Source organism: Diabrotica virgifera, chromosome 7, assembly GCF_917563875.1.
Source record: "Diabrotica virgifera virgifera chromosome 7, PGI_DIABVI_V3a".
NCBI lineage: Eukaryota > Metazoa > Arthropoda > Insecta > Coleoptera > Chrysomelidae > Diabrotica > Diabrotica virgifera.
Window position 1 is genome coordinate 221164597 of NC_065449.1, and position 26145 is coordinate 221190741.

Consider the following 26145-nt stretch of genomic DNA (forward strand, 5'->3'; position numbering starts at 1 on the left):
AGGTCCGATGAAAGGAGTACAAGCTCCTTCCTTTGCGAGACTATCGGCAATATCATTTCCGACAATTCTTTTATGCCCTGGCACCCATAGCAACGTTAGTTTGTTGCGACTAGCCAGTTGTTTAAGGGATTGTTTGCAATTCCAGGCTATTTTTGACTCGTAAGTTGTGGACTTCAGAGCCTTCAAAGCAGCCTGACTATCCGATGCAATAAATATTCTTGCTGAGTTGAGGCCTTTTCTTAGGCACTCTTGAGCACAAAACTCTATTGCTATTAGTTCTGCTTGAAATATTGTTGGAGCATTTCCAAGGGCTGCGGATATCCTAATATTAGGACCTGTGATCCCTATTCCTATTCCTTCGTTTGTTTTTGACCCATCAGTATAGTAAGTGAGGGCACCTTTTGTGATTTGAGCGATTTCATTTTCTGTCAACTCGCGGTCGTTAATAATAACATCTAACCCGAGTTCGAAATCTTGTTTTGCAGGCATTACGTCTGTAGGCATCTTCATGATTTAGGTTGTTCCAGCCCTTAATACCTCAAGATGTCTCGTTAAGTCACCGGGTTTTAGAGATTTAGTCTGTGTCAGGCATTTTCTAGAGCGATCCTCTGTACATGTAAATGTAGTGGAGGAAGGTCTAGCATTGCCTCTAAGGCTGCGGTAGGACACGATCTCATTGCACCCGTGATCCCAATACAGGCAAGTCGTTGCAGTTTTTGCAACTCGTTTATTGCCTTTTGCTGCTTTGTTTTGGTCTACCAAACCATCGCAGCATAAGTGATAATGGGTCTGACAACCGTTAAATATGACCAGTAGATCATTTTTGGCTTCAAACCCCAGGTTTTCCCAAAAAGCCTACGGCACATCCAGAAAGCCCTTGTTGCTTTTATGGTAATATGAGTGAGGTGTGCATTCCACGTAAGTCTCCTATCAAGGATGACTCCTAGGTACTTAACCTCTTCTGAGAAAGAAAGGGTTATTCCATTCATGATCGGAGGCTGTAATGTTAGTTTCCTCCTGTTAGTGAACGGAATAAGTGTCGTTTTGTTGGGATTGACTGATAGCCCATCCTCGAACACCAAGTGGTTATAATGTTTAAGGCCTGCTGCATACGTTCGGCAATAATAATACCGTCATGCTTGCCCCTAACCACTATAACTAGATCGTCAGCATAGCCCAGAGCACGAAATCCTGCTCTTTTGAGCTTTGTTAGGAGGTCGCCAACCACTAGCGACCACAGTAGAGGTGATAAGACTCCTCCTTGAGGACAACCTTTTACTGCTTTTATAGTAGTTGATTTGCCTCCTAGGTAGGTAATAATTTTCCTAGTGTTTAGCATAGATTGAATCCATTTAGTTATGGAAGGTTGGATACCTTTTGCTGTTGCGGCGGCGCTGATTGCCGCTTCTTATATATATATATATATATATATATATATATATATATATATATATATATATATATATATATATATATATATATATATATATATATATATATATATATATATATATATATATATATATATATATATATATATATATATATATATATTGTTATATTTCTATTTGATATGAAAATTAAAATTTGATAATTATAAACAGAATTCAATTGAATATAAAATATTTTCAATTTTCTCAACCACGGGCATATAAATTTAGAACAACCTGTATACAACAAATTGTTATATTTAATTTTAAGAAGTGATTAAATAAGACTCAAGTGAAATCGTTAATAGGTCATTATCGTTGTTCGCGGAAGGATCGATCATTAGCCGATGCTAAATAAGACTAAGTGGAAATAGAGAATAGGTCATTAAAATTTGTATATAGTAGAAAGTAATTTTAGAATGGGAATTAACTATTTTCTTTGAAATCCATTAAGCATATTTAGAAAGTTTAAAAATTGGTTTTGAGGAATACTGCGAATGAGAGTTGGTGGTGGAAGTAGGATTTGTGAATCTGGAAGGGATATTTAGAAAGTAGGGGAATGAATGACAAATAGAGATCAGAATGTTGTGAGCTGTCGAGAAGTGAAGTCGAGTAGTAGACGGTAGTGTTCGAGGAGTGAGAAAGCCGGTGTAGTTCCGTGAGTGTGGAGTATTTATCGTGGAACGAGAAGTAGGCCAGGTCGAGAGTAAAAGAACCTCCTTGAGCCCAGAGTGTCCCGGTAGCTGATAGCAGTTTCGAAAAAGGTAGAACACAGCATCACGACAAAAGCAGGAACGAGAGCTATTCGAGCTAGTTTTTCAAAGGAGAACATCACTGGAAGCCAGGACGAGGTTTGATCGCAGCCAAGGATAGCAGGAAAGGGTCTTGTGTGAGGACATTTTCAGTTCACCAGGAAAAGGTCAGTCTCATTTGTTTGGACATGAATGTATGGGTTTTCGTATTAAATTCCACATAAAAAATTGAATAACATAATCAATAATATCAGAAAAGCTTCATCAAACTTAAATAGAGTTGTTCCTAATAACTCCTAATAGTTAAATGTTAATAAAAACTTTCAATTGAAAACCACAAGGAAATAAGATTCCCATTTGTAAATGTTATGTTTAAGAATAATAAGAAATAGCAAATATTAAGCATTGATTGCCTTTTTAAATAAAATAAAAAATATTTTGATTATAATTGTAACCCATATGTGTATTTTTTTTACTCTTTTCTTTTCTATCCCGATTAGGAACCATTAAGAAATATTTAGAAGCCACGGAAGTAAGTAATTAATTTATAATTCGCCCTGAGATTGAAAACATATTGATATGTGATCTGGTTAATTAATTAGATTAGTATTAATACATTGATTAAATTAAGTAACATATAAGAATATTATCTCATATTAATAATCAAGATCACATCAACTGTCGTCCAACGTGGAAAGCATTGTAAAGTATTTCTAGTGGCAAATTTGAAGGATAGAAAGAGTAAAGCCGGTATTTGAAAATTTATATGCCTATGGTAAAAAGTGAGATACTTACATTTGATAACATAAAATTTTAGATCTCTTTAGGTACAAATTTTACATAACTGATTTAATATTTTATTTTTACGATATTACATTTGATATATTTATTGACAATTTATAATATTTGGGTGAGAAAAAGTCGTCTTGGTAACATACTAGTAAAATTTCATATTTGGCGGGGACAGTACTTCTTGAAAACAAATGTCTGTGACAAGAAGCCAAAGCAAAGACAACAAAAAACAAAAAGAACATTCAAATCAAGAGAATAATTCAGACCAAGAAGACATTTTAGACACGACAATCATGGCATCAGAACAGCAAGAATTATCAGGAATAGATAAAATATTACAAATGATGCAACTCCAGTCACAAAGAATGGAACAAAAAATGGATAAAAATCAGGAAGAAACATCAAAGAAAATGGATGAATCACAACAAAAAATGGATAAAAAAATGGAGGAAACACAACGAAAAATGGATGAAACACAACAAAAATTGGATCAAAAAATGGATGAAACACAACAAAAAATGGATAAAAATCAGGAAGAAACATCAAAGAAAATGGATAAAGTGGAGAAAAAAATGGATGACAATCAACAGGAAACAAAACAAGCCATAGAAGAAAACAACAGAAATATAGAGAGTATTAAGAAGGAAATGGTTAAAAAAATAGAAGAGATTGCAGAAAAGAGCGAGAAACAGGAGTTAGAGATTAAAGAAATCAAAATCAAAATAAAGGAGGTAACGAATTGCCAGAAAAAGGAAATAGAAAATTTGGAAAATAAGTTGGAAAATGCTATTCAAGTAGACAGAGAAGAAGTGGAAAAAAGAATCACAGAAATAGAAAAACAAGTCACCGAAAACAGGACGCAACAGAATGTCGGAGAAAGAAGAGAAATGGTTATACATAGCACAGATGACGTGAAGATAAGGTTTGGCGGGGATGTAAGAAGATTACACCCAGTGCCGTTCATAAATAGCCTGAAAAAGAAAATACAGCACATCGGAAATTTCGAAACAGCAAAAGAAACTATCAGAAACCATCTCAAATATGAAGCAAGCCTATGGTTCGATAGCAAAGAAGAAGAATTCGGCAATTGGCAACAATTTGAACAAAAATTTTTGAATTATTTCTGGGGAAAGGTCCAACAATTGGAAATTAACAAGGAATTGCAAAATGGGAAATACAATGATAGGATGGGTGTATCAGAAAGGACATATGCTTTGCAAATTTACAATAATGCAAAACATTTACAATATAATTACTCATCGGAACAATTAGTCGAACTGATTGCAAGACATTTCGAGGAAACGCTGGAAGACCATATCACATTGCAAAATTACAAAGACATAGATAGTTTATGCCAATTCCTACAAATAAGAGAATCACGTCTAAGAGAAAGAAAATCAAGAAGGTCGCGAGAAGATTACAGGCCCCGAGAAACACAAGATTACAGAGATAGAAATCAAAATAGGAGGGACTATACAAGACGAGATTTTAATCCCAGAAGGGAAAACGAAAATAGAGACAACGGAAGAGGAAATTATGAACAAAGAAATAGGCAATGGAATGAGAATAGAAATCGAGAATACCAGAATAGAAACACCACACGCTCAAATCAAGAAAACAGAAATAATGGTAGACAAAATGAACAGGGATATCGAGAAAACCGAAACAGATCCGACAGACCAAGAGAAAATAGAAGAGAAGTAAATAATACCCAGACAGATGAATATGACGGAGAGAGACAGTATGACGAAAATATAAACAACGATGAGCAACCGGCGTCTTTTCACGACGGCGCTCACTAAAAACCAAAAATCTAACAGGAATCTTTTGTCACCCCAAGGAGTTTATTAAATTGGCAGGAAACAACGAAAAGAAAAATGGAGTTAATTTAAAATTTGTGGATGGATTTATCAACGAGAAACCAATTAAAATTATGATAGACACTGGATCTGAAATAACATTGGTCAACAGAAAACTAATAGAAGAAGTTAACTTAACAAATTTAATTTACAAAATACCTAGGGTAAATTTAGTGGGCGCAAACAAACGGACATTGGCAACTATAAATGAAGGCATACGAGTAATGGTACGACTGGGTAAGAATATGTATGCACTACAATGTGTAATAATGCCAAATATGTCACATGACATGATAGTAGGAGTTGACGAATTGGCAGAAAAAAACAGGACAAGGAACATGAGAAACAAAATACGGACGAATCAGGTAAAGAACAAACAGTGGAAATGAATTTGGCAGCGAAGCAAGGACAAAGAAAAAAAAGGAGAAAAGGTCAGAAAAGGATAAAAGAAAATGAAACCTGTGGCTCCTCAAAAGAAGAGTTGAGCCCAGAAGAAGAAAGTTTGAGAGTATCAGAAACAAAGGAAACCTGGGATTCCTCAAAAGAAGAGACGAGCTCAGGAGAAGAAGAAATAAAGCTAAAAAATGAAAGTGAAAATAATATGATTGAAACAGTAGTATTTGAAGAGGAGGTATATGCAAACGAGGATGCAGAATGCACGGTAAACATGTGTGAAGAATCTGAAAAAAAAGACAGAAAATTGATATGTGGAGAAGGGAAAGAAAAAGAATTGCGGTTGATGTTAAGAAACTACGAAAATTTGATCAATGAGGAAAACAGAGTGGCAAAAAAGTACGAACATTCATTTGAGGTGAAAAACTTGGGAAATTTTCGATCAAAGACTTACCCGATTCCATACAAGTATCGACAAGAGGTGAAAGAAGAAATAAATAAAATGTTGGAAGATCAAATCATCGAAAGATGTGATTCACCGTATGTTAACCCGATTGTGATAGTAAAGAAAAGCAATGGAGAATTGAGATTATGTTTAGATGCCAGGAATATCAACCAGCACACTGTATCACAATATGAATCACCTCTAAACATCGAGGCCATTTTTGGAAGAATCACCGGGTCACACATATTTTCGAAAATTGACTTAAAACACAGTTTTTGGTTGATACCGTTAGCTGAAAAGTGTAGAAACTACACCGCTTTTTCTATTGATGGTATTGTCTACCGGTTTAAGGTAGTGCCATTTGGATTGCAGAGTGCTTGTGCTGCACTCGTCCGAGCTCTACATACCATTTTGAATCGCCATGAAGATTTCATAGTTCATTATATCGATGATTTATTAATTTTTTCACAAAATACTCAGAGTCATCTGGAACACATAGAAATAATTCTGAAAGAATTGGACACAGCGGGATTGAAATTAAACATTGAAAAATGTCAATTTTTTCAAAAAGAAGTCATTTATTTGGGTTTTCAATTGGACACCAAAACAGTAAGATTAGCCGAAGACAGAGTCAAGCTCATAGATGAATACCCAAGACCAACGAATTTGAAAACATTGAGAGGTTTTCTTGGCACGATAAATTATTTTAAAAAGCTGATTCCCGATTTGAGCCAAAAGGAAATCCCTCTGATAAAATTGCTTAAAAAAGGAATAAAATGGAATTGGAAAGAAGAACAGGAGGAAGCTTTCGAAACATTAAAACGAGAATTCTCAAAAGGAACGAAAATATACCACCCCATTTACAATTTACCTTTTATACTCCGAACTGATGCGTCCATACAAAAATTTGCAGGAGTTCTGTCTCAAATACAAGACGACCAAGAAGTACCGATATGTTTTATATCTCGAGTGACTAAAACACATGAGAGAAAATATAGTGTTACAGAATTGGAGTTTGCCAGTGTACTATATTGCGTAAACAAATTGAGGTTTTACTTATTGGGAGCAAAATTCACAATCGAAACAGACCATGCAGCTTTAGTACATATCATGAAGAATAGATTAGTAAATAATAGAATACATAGAGGCATTCTATTATTACAGGAGTATGATTTTGAGTTCCGATATATAAAAGGAAAAGACAACATAATAGCCGACGCTCTAACACGGGATGAGGACACCGGAAAAAAGGAAACAATTACTCTACAGGTGGGACTAAATAGATTAATACAAGAAGAAGGGGTATATTCGTTAAATGAGATAAGGACAAACCAGGAAGACCTAGAGGAAAGAGAGAAAAGAAGAGCGGAAGCAGAAAATAACATATATTTTAAGAGAATAGACGGAAAGGAACTATATTTAGTGACACAGACATTGGCCGAAAAGATAATAAAGAAATTACATGAGGACAATGGGCATATCGGTAGCAGAAAAGTTTGGCTCGTTTTTAGGGAAAATTACATAAGCCGACAGGATTACCGCATTGCAAAGGAAATTACCCAGAAGTGCGATGTATGTCAAAAATATAAGAGTCGGAATTTCAAAAACGAAAATGTTGCCAAAAATATTGAAGCCCGAAACAAACTAGACATTGTAGCAATAGATATGTTAAGCGATCTAATTATGACCACTAAAAGGAACAAACATATTCTGGTAATGGTGGATGTGTTTTCAAAATACGTAAAATTATATAGTTGCCGCACCACAAAGGGGGAAGAAATATTAAGAAAAATCGACAATTTTATAGCCATAGTAGGAACACCAAAAAAGATTCTACTGGACAATGCAACGTATTTCCGAAATGATCGTTTCAAGGGACAACTTCGAGAACGAGCAATAGAGACAAATTTTGTCAGCATCAGGCATCCACAGAGTAATCCTTCGGAACGATTCATACAGGAAGTGACGAAATTTCTTCGCATTGCAACAGATGGTCAACATCGCCACTGGGACAGGAAAATGGCGGAAATAGAAAGGTATCTAAATACAATTCCGAGCACAGTAACAAAAGAGACCCCAGAATACATCATGAAGGGTGTACTGCCGATAAGGCCATGGGAAGACCAAGAGCCAAAAGAATATCAACAGGTGATTGAAACCGTACAGAGAAGATTACGGCGAAGCAACGAAAAATATATCCAAAGACAGGAACAAAATAGAAAAAGAAGACCAGTGACTTTCAAAAAGGGTGAAAAAGTACTCGTGAGGGCATTACGAGTATCAAATCTTCCTGTGGGCATTTGCGCAAAGTTGATGCCTGTTTTCGAAGGCCCGTATATCGTGAATAATGAAAATGGGATAAATAGTTATGAGTTGAGGCACAGGAACTCGGAAAAGATCCGAGGAATTTATAATATTCACGATGTATACAAATATCACGAATAAAAGACAGAATTACATGAAGTAGATAGTAAGTTAGGATATAAGACGTAGATTAAAGTAAGGAAATATACAGGGAGTTGGTTTTGCCTCGAGAAAATTTATTTAAAAATGCAGATAAATTTTATCGAATACAAGGCGGGGATTTGTTATATTTCTATTTGATATGAAAATTAAAATTTGATAATTATAAACAGAATTCAATTGAATATAAAATATTTTCAATTTTCTCAACCACGGGCATATAAATTTAGAACAACCTGTATACAACAAATTGTTATATTTAATTTTAAGAAGTGATTAAATAAGACTCAAGTGAAATCGTTAATAGGTCATTATCGTTGTTCGCGGAAGGATCGATCATTAGCCGATGCTAAATAAGACTAAGTGGAAATAGAGAATAGGTCATTAAAATTTGTATATAGTAGAAAGTAATTTTAGAATGGGAATTAACTATTTTCTTTGAAATCCATTAAGCATATTTAGAAAGTTTAAAAATTGGTTTGTGGAATACTGCGAATGAGAGTTGGTGGTGGAAGTAGGATTTGTGAATCTGGAAGGGATATTTAGAAAGTAGGGGAATGAATGACAAATAGAGATCAGAATGTTGTGAGCTGTCGAGAAGTGAAGTCGAGTAGTAGACGGTAGTGTTCGAGGAGTGAGAAAGCCGGTGTAGTTCCGTGAGTGTGGAGTATTTATCGTGGAACGAGAAGTAGGCCAGGTCGAGAGTAAAAGAACCTCCTTGAGCCCAGAGTGTCCCGGTAGCTGATAGCAGTTTCGAAAAAGGTAGAACACAGCATCACGACAAAAGCAGGAACGAGAGCTATTCGAGCTAGTTTTTCAAAGGAGAACATCACTGGAAGCCAGGACGAGGTTTGATCGCAGCCAAGGATAGCAGGAAAGGGTCTTGTGTGAGGACATTTTCAGTTCACCAGGAAAAGGTCAGTCTCATTTGTTTGGACATGAATGTATGGGTTTTCGTATTAAATTCCACATAAAAAATTGAATAACATAATCAATAATATCAGAAAAGCTTCATCAAACTTAAATAGAGTTGTTCCTAATAACTCCTAATAGTTAAATGTTAATAAAAACTTTCAATTGAAAACCACAAGGAAATAAGATTCCCATTTGTAAATGTTATGTTTAAGAATAATAAGAAATAGCAAATATTCAGCATTGATTGCCTTTTTAAATAAAATAAAAAATATTTTGATTATAATTGTAACCCATATGTGTATTTTTTTTACTCTTTTCTTTTCTATCCCGATTAGGAACCATTAAGAAATATTTAGAAGCCACGGAAGTAAGTAATTAATTTATAATTCGCCCTGAGATTGAAAACATATTGATATGTGATCTGGTTAATTAATTAGATTAGTATTAATACATTGATTAAATTAAGTAACATATAAGAATATTATCTCATATCAATAATCAAGATCACATCAATATATATATATATATATATATATATATATATATATATATATATATATATCAAGTATTTTTTCCATACTTTTAAGTAGAAAGGAGGTAAGGCTTATGGGTCTATATGCCTTCGGCTCCTCTGGAGGGCGTTTACCACTCTTAGGAATGAAGCATACCCTAACCTCTCTCCACCCTTTTGGAATATAGCCCAAGATGAAGCTCATCTTGAATATTTTGACTAGATGAGGAGTTAATGTATCAACGTCCTGTTGTAGCAGGGCTGGAAAGATACCATCCTCTCCAGGAGATTTGTAGGGCTTAAAGCTATGTATTGCCCATTTAATTCTATTTTTGGTGAAGATTTTTCCCGCTAGGCTTTTTGCAGCTCTTGATGTTCTGTAATTAGATTCATCAAGTTTAACCCTTGGGTCATCTTCAATGAGTGTTGACCCAGGAAAGTGAGATTGTAATAAGCAACTCATGCTTTCCTCTATGGTTTCAGTAAACTCTCCGTTTGGCTTTTTTAGAAGTCCAATACCGTTTGAGTGGTCCTTTGAGATTACTTTTTGGAGGCGTACTGCTGGGGCTAATTCAGTTATCCCCTGGCAGAATTGCCTCCATGTTCTTCTCTTAGACCTTCTAAGTTCTTTATTGTATTCTGTTAGAGCCTTTTTGTAGTCATCCCAGTTACCTATACTTTTGGCTCTATTAAAAGCTTTACGAGTTTGAGCTTTTAACTTACTGAGTTCCCTGTTCCACCATGGCACATCTCTTTTGACGGCTTTGGTCTTGATGGGACAGGCCCTCTCATAGCAGCTAATTATCGTACGATTTAGCCATTGTGAGGCACCTTCCAGTTCCTCTATGGTTTCAATCGAATAAGTTACGCCTTCAACATCTGACCTAAGGGTGTCCTTATATGCACACCAGTCAGTCTGTTTCGGTATTCGACAGGACTGTATCTGTTCCCGCTCAGCCTCGACATCGAACCTTATGGTTCTATGATCCGACATCGATATCTCATCGGAGACATGACAGTTCTGTATTAGATTTGTAGCAGAGCAACTAATTAGGTGATGTTAAGCACCTCTTTCCTATTTGCAGTGATAAAAGTTGGTTTGATACCTCTATTTATAATGTGTATATTGGAGTTAGCCAAATATTCTAAAAGGTACTCGCCACGTTTGTTCGTGTCTGTGCTGCCCCATACTATGCTGTGGGAGTTCGCATCACAGCCAAGGATAAGTTGTCTGTTCTTTTTGTTGCACCAACTGATGAGGCCTTTCACTTCCTCTGGCAGAGGTTGGTCTTCATCACCCGGGAAATAGGCAGAGGCAATTATAATTTGCCTTTTGCCCCTTTCCGTGGGGAGCTCCACTTCAGCTGTTGCTAAGTCTCTTGTGATAAATACCGGAACAGAAATGAATTTTAGTTTTTTAGAGATGAGCAAAGCTGCTCTTGGTAAGTCATGCATTTGTGAATAAATCAACTTACATGTATTATTTGGAAGTCCTTTGATAAGTCCTTTGTCAGCCCAGGGCTCTTGAATGAGCCCGATGTCAGTTAGGTTTCTGCTAAAACTCCCGTTAAGCACACTAGTTGCGGCTTTTGCGTGATGGAGATTTAACTGCAGAAACCTAATATTTTTGTTGGAAGCCATTTTACTGGCTTTTGGGACCTTTTACTGCTACCTAGTTTTGCGATATTGTACTTCTGAAAGTTTGTATTCAGCCTATTTTCTTGCTACTGTTTATATGGTTTTACCTTCTCTGTGTTTTTCTTGAATTTGTTTTGACTACCAGGTCCCTTCATTTATTATTATTTCAATGGCAATATCTCTAATAACACTGTCATATTACTCCACATAATACACTAGTCTTAATATAATTTGGAGCCTAGTAATACACTAGTCTTATACTATAGCCTTGACCTTTCCAAGCCTTTCTAGCATTATCAACTATCTTTCCATCTAAGTTTTGGTCTCTCTCTTTGTTTACTTCCCACTGGCTGTGACTTAAGGATTCGGCAACGAGACTCGTTCTGCTGTGATCCTGCTAGATATCCTGCTTTCTTAGTATTATAGTTGTACTTTCTCCTCCAAGTAATGTTGTCACAGATGCCACCGGATATTTCTCTTAGGATTCTTCGTTCAAATAAGAGCAAGAGATATTTATATGTCTTGGAAATGGCCCGTATTGCCGATCTATGTCAGTTTCTATTCTTCATGTGTTTACCAAAAAAAGGAGTTGCTTGTCAGAATTATTTGGTTTGATCGATTCCATTATGGATAGTATTCTGAAGCTATTTGCTTGTGGCCTTTTATGTAATTTACTAATTATGTATTTGGAAATAAAGCCACAATATAAGTTTAAAATTAAATTTATTTGACGTTCCGAAATAACGATTTCCGAAGGGGAAGTCGAAATGTCAAATAAATTGACGCTATTTGCTTGTGGCATCTTACTTAATTTACTATTGTATTTGGGAATAAAGCCACAACATAAGTTTAAAATTAAATTTGCTTGACGTTTCGAAATAACGATTTCCGAAGTGGAAGTCGAAACGTCAAAGAAACTTTCAAACTTACATGTGGGGTTTCTTAGTTAAATCTGTTTGAAAATCTAATTTTATAAAGAAAATCGCATGTGCTGCAAAGATTTTCTCCGTTACGCCATTTTACGAATCGATAGAGGAATATTGATTCTATTTGCCCTTTCGACTCCTAATGAAAACTAGAAAAAATTAAACTATTTATTAGGAATTAAAGTTAAAACCATGCCAATTGAAGCAGAATTTATCGCTTGCTATAACTTTTCCCATGCGTCACGATTCATTTTCAATCAAATTAAGTCAAAACATAAAGTGAAACGATCGTCGATGTGTATATATGTTACAGTTCAAGTTGATTCTCAGTTAGAGTTGACTCCAACTAGTTGGAGCCAACTGAAACGAGCAGTAAAGTTGATTTTAAAAATTTAAATCAACTTTTACTAGTTGGAGTTGACTCTTCCTGGATGGATTCAGTAAATGTTGATTATACGAGAATCTCAAGTGCATTTTTGATGAGTGTGCGTTTCTTTGTTTTGACCGTTTCAACTACTTATTAGTATAGTCTGTAACATCGCCCCCGTTAGGTAAATTATTCTGATTCGATTTTTTGCACAAACTTACTCAAAGAAATACATCCGTATAACAATCCTTATAACAAATACACAGGGTGTCACGCGGTACCGCGGTAGAAAAATTGTTTAACCAATTTCAGTAAAGTGACTCTTTATCGAACGAGTCTGATATTACGAGCAGAGGAACAGACGCGTTCGATAAAGAGTATTGAGGTGGTGCGTACATAAAATTGTATCGTCAATCATAAAAAACATTAACACTTACTTACAACTTTGAGCATTTTTTTTTATTTTAGACGAAATAAAAAATTCGAATGACAGTAATGACAGTAATGACAAATGACTTTTGCATGATGGCCGGTTTTGATGTTTAATCGATAGTTATCAATATTGTATACCTACCTAATTACTAAATCTGTAAAGTTTTGATTTATTTTATATGAATATAATTGCGAAACACAGAATTTTACTTTTTGACATAAATTTTATTAATAATAAGATAAATTTTGTACAATATTTTTAATAATTAAAGTAAATAAATTTTAATTTCACTCAAATAAATAATCGATTGCTGCCATTGACTACTTACATTCAATCTCGGTTAATTTGATTAATTATCGCGGCAGGTAAAGTAACATCCTTCTTTCAATACAACAAAGTGTTACTTTACTGCCGAAAATGAGGGCAAATGAGTACAATAATGAATGATTTTAGTAACGTTTGGCGATAAACAATGATTTTAAACAAATTCGCAAAAATAAATTTTTTCACTTCGTACAAATTTTTTTTTGATCCTTTGCCCTTTTTTTCTCAAAATTGACTGTTGTCGAGTTATTAGCGACTTAAAATTTGAAAAGCCAAAATAACCATTTTTAAGGTTTAATAACTTGGTTCATCATTCTCTTTGCCTTATCCCTATGCGGGGTCGGCTTCCCTAATTGCATTTCTCCACACAATTCTGTCTTGGGTCATATCAATGTTGATCCCCTTTACCAACATGTCCTGCCTTATCGCCTCCCCCCAGGTCTTCTTTGGTCTTCCTCTCCTACTCCTTCCAGGAATCTGCACTTCAGCTATTCTTCGTATTGGGTGATTAACGTCTCGACGTTGAACATGACCGAACCATCTTAACCTATGCTCTCTCATTTTGGCATCAATTGGTGCCACACCTAGACTTCCCCTAATATACTCATTTCTAATTTTATCCTTCTTTGTCACTCCACTCATCCATCTAAGCATTCTCATTTCCGCCACATGCATTCGTTGTTCCTCTTTCTTTTTCACTGCCCAACATTCAGTTCCGTACATCATAGCCGGTCTTATGGCTGTTTTATAGAATTTTCCCTTCAGCTTCATTGGAATTTTTCTGTCACACAACACACCACTCGCTTCTTTCCACTTCATCCATCCAGCCCTAATTCTACTGCATGCATCTCCATCTATTTCTCCATTACTCTGTAATGCCGATCCTAGGTACTTAAAACTATTGCTTTTCACAATCATTTCACCATCCAAAGATACCATTTTATTTGTACTAGCTCCATCTTTAAATGAACATTCCAAATACTCTGTTTTTGTCCTACTAAGTTTTAAACCTTTTTCCTCCAGAGCTTGTCTCCACTGTTCCAGTTTTTGTTCTAAGTCTCTTTCACTATTTCCTACTAACACGACATCATCAGCATACATTAAGCACCATGGAATGTTACCCTGTAGTTTCGCTGTTATCTGGTCCAAAACTAATGAGAATAAATACGGACTAAGCACAGAGCCTTGGTGCAATCCTACTTTCACATGAAATTTATCAGTCTCTCCCACACCTGTCCTAACACTAGTCGTTACTCCCTCATACATATCCCTCACAATCTTTACATATTCACCAGGGACTCCTTTCTTATTGAGTGCCCACCACAGAATCTCTCGAGGAACTCTATCATATGCTTTCTCAAGATCAATGAATACCATTTAATAACTTGGTTAAAGATAATTATTGTGAAAGTCGAGCGAGCGGCCGTGGAGTAACGGCATAATCGCTGGCCTCATACGCCAGTGCACGTGGGTTCGAGCCCTGCTAAAGACAAACCATTTTCATTTCCAATAATGACACGAGCCATCTCACCGTACCTCGGAGAGCACGTTAAGCCGTCGGTCCCCCTGGGCTAGTGTACATGGACACTATTTATCAGAGATTAAAGCTACCTCTATAAGATCCTGAAGAAATTTTTGTCATTATTTCATTAATAAGATATTATTTTTAATTATCAACAACGAGCGCTAACCGTGTATTGAGGCGACCGTCAATGTGAGTGCGAGTGAAATTCACCATTGAACGGCTGGAATGGTGCATCTCTTTAGCACTTACCATTGACGGCCGCCTAATACGCACTTAGCGCTCATTGTTAATAATTAAAGATAAAGCTTAGTAATAAAATAGTGACAACAATTTCTGCGGGATCTTGTAGAGGGGGCTATAAACTTTGATTTGGTCACTTTCTGACTTTCATAATAATGGATTTTAACCGAGCTATTAAGCCTTGAAAATGGCTATTTTCGCATTTTTCAAATTTTAAATCGCGTATAACTCGACAACAACCAATTTTAGAGAAAAATCACAAAATACCTTTTTTCTACGAGCGTGCAAAAATGTTTACTTTCGCGAATGCGTTTTAGTTTAGAAAGTTTTACTTTTCCGCACGCGTGTTAATTTAGATATGTTAATATGGCCTTAAAGTAATTATAATACATACAATAAACTAATATTTAGATATTATTTACTAATTTATTTCAAATATATCTTATTGTGTTCATGTTTTAATGAAATTAACGCGAGAATTCGATGAAATAAAATAATTTTGACATAATATTCGAAAGTCAAATCAGTAGACAATAACAGTGGTTTTAAATCGTCATCATGGAAACCAAGATCGTCGTCATGCTAACCAATTATGCTGAAAGTTTGGTTTTGACAACCTTGTCAAAGAATTAATTTGTGTATGTATTTTCATATTAATTAAATTAATTGATTAAGATTTGGTCATTTTTTAAAGACTCGTAGAAAAAATATTGTTCCTAACGCTTGCAGAAAGTCTCTTTTCCGCACTCGACTGCTTGCCGAACTCCCGCTTCGCGTCGTTCGGCAAACTGCAGTCGCGTGCGGAAAAGTATGACTTTTTGCACTTGTTAGGAAATAGTATATTGTGCAACAAGTGCAGAAAGGTACTAATTTCTCACGAGTTTGAAAAGTTGCGGTACGAGCGCAAGCGAGTGCCGCAATTCAAACGAGTGAGAAATTACCTTTCTGCACGTGTTTCACACTATACTTTTTCTACAAGCACAGTTTTTCCTAAAAATAAAAATCACAATTTCCAAACGACGATTAATTATAATAGGTACCTATGTGATAAATTTTAAACTGTATTTAATTAATACCTACTAATGAATTTAAATTCCTTATACCTAAATAAATTGCACAGAAATCAGTTAAAAAATTAATGCACTGCCTTAATTTGTTTAAATTTAAACAATTATTACACATTATTGACATTATATTTATGCAGTCACGGATTTACACAAAACCTACTTCATTCGACGTCTCTTGCACAGGTTGCTAAATCCTTATTGGTTATTTGATAATTATAAAATGTTTAATAAGAATAAAATTGTAAAATAAAACAGTTGTAACATCCATAATTTAGTTTCTATGCTATAGTTAAATATAATAATTGTCTTATAGGTTATATATTTGTCTAAAGTTTAACCACGGATGTAAACAGAATATAACGTTACTCAGAATGCGGTAGTCCACGGATGTAAACAGAATATAACGTTACTCATAATGAGGTAGTCAACTGTGCAGAAAAGAACTTTGCGGCACAGAAACGTCACTTTGCGGCACAGAAACGTCACTTTTCTGCACACTAATGTCAAATATCTTATACTGTGAGAAAATATCAAGTTTGCTAACATAAAACCGTGCAGAAAAGTGCACTTTGAATAGTGGTTGTAGAAAAATAACTATTTTTGCTCAGAATAACCCAAATGATCTAAAAAAAATTGTTCGAAGTGAAAAAATTATTTTAGTGAATTTGTCTAAAAAAAATTGTTTAAACAATTTATCGATCAAAGTACTGCCTGGCACCCAGTAGATTTTGTTATAAGGACCTCTTTTTGAGTAAGTTTGTGCAAAAAATTCGAATCGGAGTAATTTACCTAACGGGGGCGACGATACAGCCTAGACTAATTTGAACATATTCGGTAACATTTAATTCCTAAAATCGGCTGTTTGTGTGAATCAGAATCAACTTTTACTAAGTGGCATTGGGAAGAGTATACTTTTCCTAGTTGGAGTCTACTTTTACTAGTAAATGTTGAATATAAATCTTCATTTTATATTTATAATCAACTTTTACTGAAACCAGCCGTTAGAGTTGACTCCAACTAGTTGGAGTCAACTCCAACTGGATAATCAACTTGAACTGTAACATATACATTTTGTATACTGTAATTTGTTTGAAAATGAATTGTGACGCATGGGAAAAGTTATAGCGGACGAACAATATTTCATTGTGGTAAGTTTATTTCTTTTTTATACATATTTTACAGTTTACGTATACAGTTTTTGTGCAGAATTTGTAGATATTTCATTGTGGTTTGCCATTGACAAACATATTCAGATCAAAGACGAATAAATAAAAATGGTACACACACATTTTTATTTTATATTCAGATCACTTTCGAGATTACAACTTCACTAGTTACTAACGCTTTGTCAGATAGTTTTATCAGGACGTGTGTACGAGCTTTAAATGCTGATTCTCACTATCAGGCAAGGCATCGGCTCGGCAAGATACATTTTATATAAAATCTTATGCACTGCACGGGATTTAATTCACACTATGCGTGCCAGGCACCGGCAAGCGACGGGCTTTGCATGCAACTTTCTTTTCGAAACAATCTTTGACTAGCATGTGCCGTGAAGGTCACGACAGTGTGAATACCTTACCGGCAAGCAATCTGCAATATTGGTTGTTTAAAAGCAGTTTTATAAAGACGATAGAGAAAAGAAGTATTTTGTTTTTGAACAGGTCCCTCAGTATTATGCGCCAATTTTTCTTCTTCTTTTGGCATCATAACTCTGAATGGTTCTTTGCCGGTCATGGTTATGTCTTTCCATTCGGATTTCTCTTGTGTACTTTTTCTCCATTGTCTTATGTCCATGGTTTTCATGTCGTCTTCCACGTCATCCATACCTCTCGTTCTGGCCCTTTCTTTTTTTTCGCCTTCATATCGGCTGCCATTGTAATATTTTCTTTGTTGTTTATTGATTGTCTTTTTTCTGCACATGTCGCAGCCATGACAGTCTTTGACTTTTCACAAATTGTACAATATCGTAACCTTCATTCAATTCATTAACCTCGTTGTTTCTACTGATTCTCCATGTGCCGTCTTTTCTCTCGATGTACTGAGTTGGGTTTCATCCCTTTTCGTCATTGCTCAGGTTTCACAACCATACGGTTCTAATCAATGTGCTGTAGATAGTCATTTTGGTTCTTTTTTATAATAATTTCGATGTCGATCTTTTAATAGCATAGTAGTACGATTCCCCTCTGGAAATACGTGCATTAATTTCGATCCTTACGGAATTCTTCTGATTTCTGTGCCCAGATATGTGAAGGCATCCACACATTCAAGAGTATAGTTGTCTATTGTGATATAATTTTTATTGTCAGGTGTTCTTTTGACGGTCATGTAATTCGCTTTTGCTTCGTTTATTTAAAGCTCCCTTTTTTGTGCTTCAGGATCAATGTTTTGAACGATTCAGTTAGTCGTGTTAAAGTGTAGAACTACATCGTCTGCATATGCAGTAATTTGTACTGTCTTGGTGTTTCATTGGTTTTTCTGATGAATGACTCAAGAACTAGGTTGAATATTATGGTTCAATATGCAGCAATAAGTTGTTAAATTCATCCACTGTCATTCGGTTATATTTAAAAAAATTTGTGTGATCGTCTAAAAGTTCGGAGTGTAAGGTTGCAAATTCTCCTTCTTCTGTGCTTTTCTTTAGCATTTTAAGCACACAACAACGTCTTTTTCTATTTCTGCATCATTTGTTTCCATTTTCTGTTTCTTCGCCTAATATTAGAGCAATTTTTATTAACGTTCAATTTCAACATTGTTCACTACACAAAGCAACCAACCCCAGTGGCGGCGCCTGGTGTAAAATATTGGGGGTGCACACATAATGTTAACATATAAAAAGACCTTGAGACCCTATTTCCGCAGGTAAAGGTTTTTGAGTGTCTTCAAATTGTAAAAATCAAAGGACCTTATTAAAAATTACAATAAATAATGTATTTTATTGACTTAAAATTATAATTTAGTGTTTAAATGTTACAAGCAAGTTTTGTAACGAAAGTCAGTCGCCTGTTATTTTTAAGATAAATTATTCACAAACAAATTCAGTAAAATTTGGAATTTCTTGAATCATTTTTTTTTTATTGAAAACATTGCGAGTGCAGTTAATCGATCCTGGCCCATAGCTATTCTAAGGAAAGTTTTGATACGTTTCAATGCAGAGAGACATCGTTCTGTTTCTGCAGTTGTCACTGGCATCGTAACAAGTACATAATTGGAGAATTCCAATCTGGAATTCCAACTGGATAGTTAAAATCGTATCTTCTATTTTATTCATTATGCTTCCTCTTCTTCAAATATGTGCTTCACACCTACACAATTTGTAAGTTTTTACACAAATCTCCATTTTAAATACTCATTTATAATCCCGACGTTTGCACTTTGGTACATTCTTAATTAACAAATTTGGTTTCGGCATTTTTAACTTTTCTTCTAAATATAATGAAGAAAATTTAATTGATTTTAAATATTCCACGCTAACATTTACGTCCACAAATCCTTCCATTCTTAATATAGTTCCGAAATTCGAACTTCATGAAAGCAAAATTTAAACATACGTGTGCCGTACACGTTGAAAACACCAAAGATCATGCCATAAGGTCACATCCAACTTGTGATCCTGTGGCCATCTAAACTTGTGGGCTATAGCGGGTAGCGGGGTGGGTGGTGAGTTGTATTTTGTCGTATGAAAAGTCATTGGTATAGAGGAACCACTGTGAGAGCGGTGAACGCAGAGTTCTGTCTAAGTAAATAATTAAATGTTACCTATTAGATACTTATAAACTCCTTGGATCTGTTATTTCGAATTTCAGTTACTGTATAGTTAGATTAAAATGTTATTTATAGAATGATAAATATTACATATATGAATGTTGGTGTGAAAATAATTTTAGGGGTTCACGTGCACATGTGCACTTATGGAGACACCGCCACTGACCAACCCGCGGCAAGCCTTTCGCAGTGTGAATTGGCTCCGAAAACATTGCCCGTGCCTTGCCGTTGCCGGTCCGGTTCCTTGCACGTCTAATGAGAATCAGGCTTAATTCGAGCACGTTACGAGTATCAGGTATAAAACGAGCCTTAATTAAGCACTTTACTCAATAATAATTCAATAACAAACATTATGACAAGCTAAGAAAATTATTATTTGGTAAAATGGTTCATCGCAAGAATTTGCGTCGCAAATATTTACCAATGAGGACGCTGTGCTCAAATCATTTGATCGTCGCTGGAAAACGATAACTGATGGAGCGTGTGCGTTGTGTGCATCGAAAAATCTTGCTCCCGATTTATGGGACGAACGTGTTCACACTAGCACAATTTACTTCGAGCACGCAAACATTTGCGACGAACAGCTGGTTCGACGCAAATTTTTACCAGTGTGGACGCGGCATTAGACGAGAAGTCTGATATAAAAACTTTTTCAAAACAAACTCATCGATTTCACAAACTGCAAACTAAAAATCGGGATGCCGCTAATAACCATGAGTACTTGTATTGGTATTTTGTATTTTCCAAATATTTTTTTTGTAATACTTTTTCGACTCCAAAAAATCATTTATTTGTCTTTTGTTGTGTGGTTTATTTTTGCCATAGCATTTTTGATACGGAATCGTATCTATTATATAATTCCCATTCAATAGATGATTTTACATTTGTTTTTTTTTTTAGTTTTTCAAATATTTGCGAGAATGCTGGACAAATAAAACAGTTAATTCAAATTTTATTTTCAATTGTGTATGGCGATAAAGCACTTGAAATCAGTTATATTCCGATTAAAAATTACTTTTAGCACAGTTTTCATGACGCAGTTGATAATATCCAACGTAATATCATGAACAATAATTAACGAAACATTTTAAAACTATATATTTGAAAAATTCTTTTCTTAAATGTTGCAGTCATAGTGAGGACGTTTGAGTTGGAATAAATTCATTATCTCGAGAATGGCTGAATTTACATAAAAATGCTGACAGGTCGATTTTTATTTTTAAATTATGACTTTTTGGAATATATATCATACTAGTGATGTCATCCATACGGGCGTGATGACGTAATCGATGATTTTTTAAATAAGAATAGGGATCGTGTGATAGCTCATTTGAAAGTTTATTAAATTCTCTATTCAGTAATATAAACAATAACCTAATTATTTATACAGGGTGGCCAAAAAATTAATTGACACAAAAAGAAGAATGTAAGCAATTTATTTATTTCAAAATACATGTTAATGGTATCAGAAAACAGATAAAAACGTTTATTTCACCAATAAACGTTGCTTTTCGCTTAAATTCAATGTTCAGACTTCTAAGAGACAAGTGGGTTGCAGCTTTAACATTGAGTTTAAGCGAAAACAATATTTTTTTGTCAAATAAAATTTCTTTCTGTTTTCTGACAGCACTAAAATGTATTTACATAATTAAATAAATTAAAAAATTAAATAAATTACATACATTCTTCTTTTTGTCCCAATTAATTTAATTCAAAATTAATTTTTTTGGACACCCTGTATAAATAAATAGGTTAACGTGTATATTACTAAGGGAGCGTTCAAGTATTACGTAACGCAGTTTGGGGGGAGGGGAGGTCTTGTAAAACGTTACGGCGCGTTATATGTTGGGGAGGGGGGTTCGAACAGCGCGTTACGTAACATTCTTTTTTAAAAAATTAGTAAATCCTTTATAAAAATATATATTTTAAGGTAAATATATACCTCTTATAAAGGATTTACTATTTTTTGTATTACATGGTATACAGCCAACTAAAGGAAAACTTTTTCCTTGTGGATTCTTTTTTAACTTAAATGAAAAAAAAACTACGGAATTTCATTTATGTTTTACATAGACCCCTGAACTGTATTATGTTGTACTCTCACGCTCCGCTCATGTTCCGACAACAGGACAATACATAATAGTACCTATTCAAATGAAAAAATCTTAAAATTTGTAACACAGATGAAGCACAGTAACATGTGTTTCCAATAATTAGATGGACCTGTCTCCACAACAAAAGATTAAAAGATACAGATGTTATTTAAGAGGTTGCAGAAGGGAACTACATGTTCATAAATCATGTTTGTTTTCTGAAATCGTTTTCTGCAGTAGGTATTCAATAATGTTTTAAATACGCAAATTCTCAAATTATTTAAAAATGTCTTTAAATAAAAAGTATTAAATACAAAAAAACAAAAAATATATTTATACTTAGTTTAGAAAATTGATAGATATTAAAAACAATAGTACCATTATTTAAAGTGTGATTTCAAAATTTCAAAAATTTTAAGTGAATTTCAACATTTCACCTTGCATTATTCATAATATACCCTACATAATACACATTTTTGAGATGAGGTTGTTAAGCAGCTTCTAAAAACAAAAATATACAGGGTGTTTAATTAAAATTAAAGATAATGGACTATGCTAGACTTGAGTGAATCACCCTGTATATTCAAATTTATGTTTAAATAGTCCATAGTTGAATTTAAAAGTTGACGTATCCTATAGCGTTTTTATAATTTTCTAAAATAATGACTCATGACAAAAACAATTTTATTCCATAAGTGGTTTCCATACATTATAATTTTAAATGATCACCCTGTATTATTCATAAAGACCATAAATTCAGATTGTTAAGCAGCTTTTAAACATATAAAAATATACAGGGTGTTAAAAAATAAAGCTTATGGACTACGGTAGTCTTGCATGAATCACCCTGTACATTTAAATTTATGTTTAAAAAGCACACATTTTTATATATGAAAATCTACGGGTTTCACCTTTTTTTAAAATTGATTAAAACAAGGACAGAAATAATTTTATTCCATAAGTGCATTCTTATATATACAGAGTGTTTCAGAAAAAGGTAACACGATCTCTAAGATAGGTGAAAAACTGAAAAATAATTGGGGTTTGCTTAGTAGAAAATTTTTGTAACGGCATGCGTTTTCACGATACAGGGCGTTGAAGAACCAAAAGTTTTACACATTTTTTTCACTATTTTTCCGAAACTACTGGCAACATCGTATATTAATTGTTATACAAAAATTTTTACTAAGCAAAATAAAATATTGAAAAAAAAAATATGTTATTTTATTTTAAGCTTTTATTAAAAAAGATCAAATAGAAGAATGCATGAGAAGAACAATAAAGTATGAAGCCAAAAATAGATGTAAGGATGGGGCCAACATGCAGGGAAAATGTAAATGTAAATGTAAAATTAGTAATAAAAGATTCTTATTCTAAGTTTTGGACATATTTCATGTCATGGGACATGAAATTACGATTGGCAGGGATAACCAGAAACACGAACTAAAAAGAAGAATCGTTCTTGGGTGGGCAGCATTTGGAAAACTGAGAGAAACTTTTAAGAGTGAGTTGCCCATATGCCTAAAGAGAAAGGTATTTGATCAGTGCGTCCTCCCAGTCTTGACGTACGGATCAGAAACATTTACCTTACCTAAAGCCTCGGCTACCAAACTAAGAGTAACGCAGAGAAGAATGGAGCGGTCAATGTTAGGAATAACTCTGCGAGACAAAATCAGAAACGAAGAAATCAGGAGAAGAACAAAGGTGACTGACGTCATCAAAAGGATAGCTAACTTGAAGTGGAGATGGGCAGGACACATAGCGAGAATGACACATGGGCGATGGACAAAAAGGTTATTGGAATGGAGGCCAAGAGAAGACAAGAGAAGCGCCGGTTGACCGCCTACATGATGGACAGACGACGTAAGAAAGCTAAATAAAAACTGGATGAGAGCGGCGCAGGATAGACGTGGTTGGAAACGAGGGGAGCAGACCTATGTTCAGCAGTGGACTTTTGAGGCTGGATGATGATTTTAAGTTTTTATTATTACCTCAAATGCGATTAAAATAATAACAAAGTTCTTTTACCGGGCTTCCGGTACTTTTCGCAACCTAGTTTTCCATTTAGGTTCAAATGGTGACTTGGGTGTTACGTAACGTTTAGGTAGGGGGAGGGGGGTACATAAAAACGTTACGGTGCATTACATGGGGGAGGGGGGTCAAAAATCTTTAAAAATTGCGTTACGTAATACTTGAACGCTCCCTAAATAGAGAATTAAATAACCTTCCAAATGAGCTATCACATTACCCCCACTCTCATTTAAAAACATCATCGATTACGTCATCACGCTCAGATGGATGACGTAACTAGTATGATATATATGCCAAAAAGTCATAAATTTAAAAATAAAAATCGACCTGTCTCAGGATTTCTCTCCCAATTCGCTCATTCTCGAGATAATGAATTTATTCCAACTCAAACGTCCTCACTGTACCGGATGTCCACTTATATTTTTCCCCATATTAACTGCCTATAACTTCTAAACGGCTCAAGATAAAAATACGCGGTTTTCGCTGAAATGTTTTATTTTAGTAAAAGTTTTGTCTGAATGAATTGAATTTTTTTTACATCGCTTTCAAACTCGAAAATAAAAATGGCGGATTTTTGAAAAAAAAACGTTGACTTTTTTTATTAGAATACCCAGTATATTTTTTTGTAAGTTGAAAAAAGGTCATTCACCTATCCAGCGATATAAAGTTTTTAAAATGGTTGTCAAATCACTGAGTAATTAACTTTTAAAATGAGGGGTGCAACGTGGATATCACATAGCTGAATCACATAACTAAGCAAATTGATATTATATTATGTGATTTCCACATTGCATCTCTCATTTTAAAAATTAATTGCACACTTATTTGACAACCGATATTAAAAATTTTTATATCGCTGGAAAGGTAAATGGCCGTTTTTTCAAGTTACAAAAAAATATACTAGGTGTTCAAAAGATAGTTCATTTGATTACATGAAATCAACCCAACTCAATATACATAAAAGATTTCATGTAATCAAATGAACTACATTTTAGTAAAGTCGTCCCAGGAACGCAACTCATCTCAATATTGGCAATATCATTTTAAAGTCTTCTACTTTAAAATGTAGAATTCATGTCTGAATTGCCAATATAAATGAGTCAGATTAAATAAATTATTAGAAGAATTTTTTACTAAGCAACAAAATTTTTGTTTAATTTAAGTAGTAGTATTTTGTATTTTGACAACGACACCCGACTTGGGCGTCGAAATGTTAATAAAATCATTTTTTTGGTCAAATTGTGGCTTATTTCCCATTAAAAATAGTTGATTACACATACATACATACATACATACATACATACATACATACATACATACATACATACATACATACATACATACATACATACATGCATACATACATCGATACATACATACATACATACATACAGACATACATACATACATACATACATACATACATATCCAAAACATTTTCCCCTTTTTAAATAAAAACTGAGTCATATTTCTGAGCTCGGTAACTATTGAATGGTATAACCGATTTTCAAAATTAAACATGCGTTGGAAAGTTAATGATCAGTACTATTAGAAGAAGCAAAGGTCGGCTTAAATTTTTGAAGTTTTTGGGAGTTTTGGGGACGAGAACGAAGGAATAGGAAGGGCCGTAAAATCCACCATCTTGGACCAAAATGGATGGTTGACAGATGAACTTTTCCTTAACTTTAAGATGAGAGTTGGCCAAATTTTTAATTCAGTCAGACTTAGAAAATCGAAAATTTCGTGTATATATACAGTGTCGCGTGTAGGGGGGTGTGGGTGTGCGCCACTGGCGAGAACTGCCGTTCTCTGGTAATTGTATTTGAGAGACATTACATTTTACATAAGACGTGTGGGGTGTCCTTTTGAATACCATTTCTGTGTGGATGCCTGTCTCTGGGACATATTGTATATCAAGAAAATAATAGAACCCGTGTTGCTTTCAACGGATTATGATAAAAGTAATTACCCTTGCGTCGCACCCTATTATTGACAGTTATGACGCAAGTTTACATCTAGAATAGACACACAATTTGAGACAAATTAGTTTTGTGGCGTGCTTGCAAAGCATTTTCTCTGACATATCATTTAGTGCTGCCTACATTAGGGAGTTTTATAAGAGCAATTTGAGGGATAAAACCACGGCCAGAATGTATGGAATAATAGACTATAAACT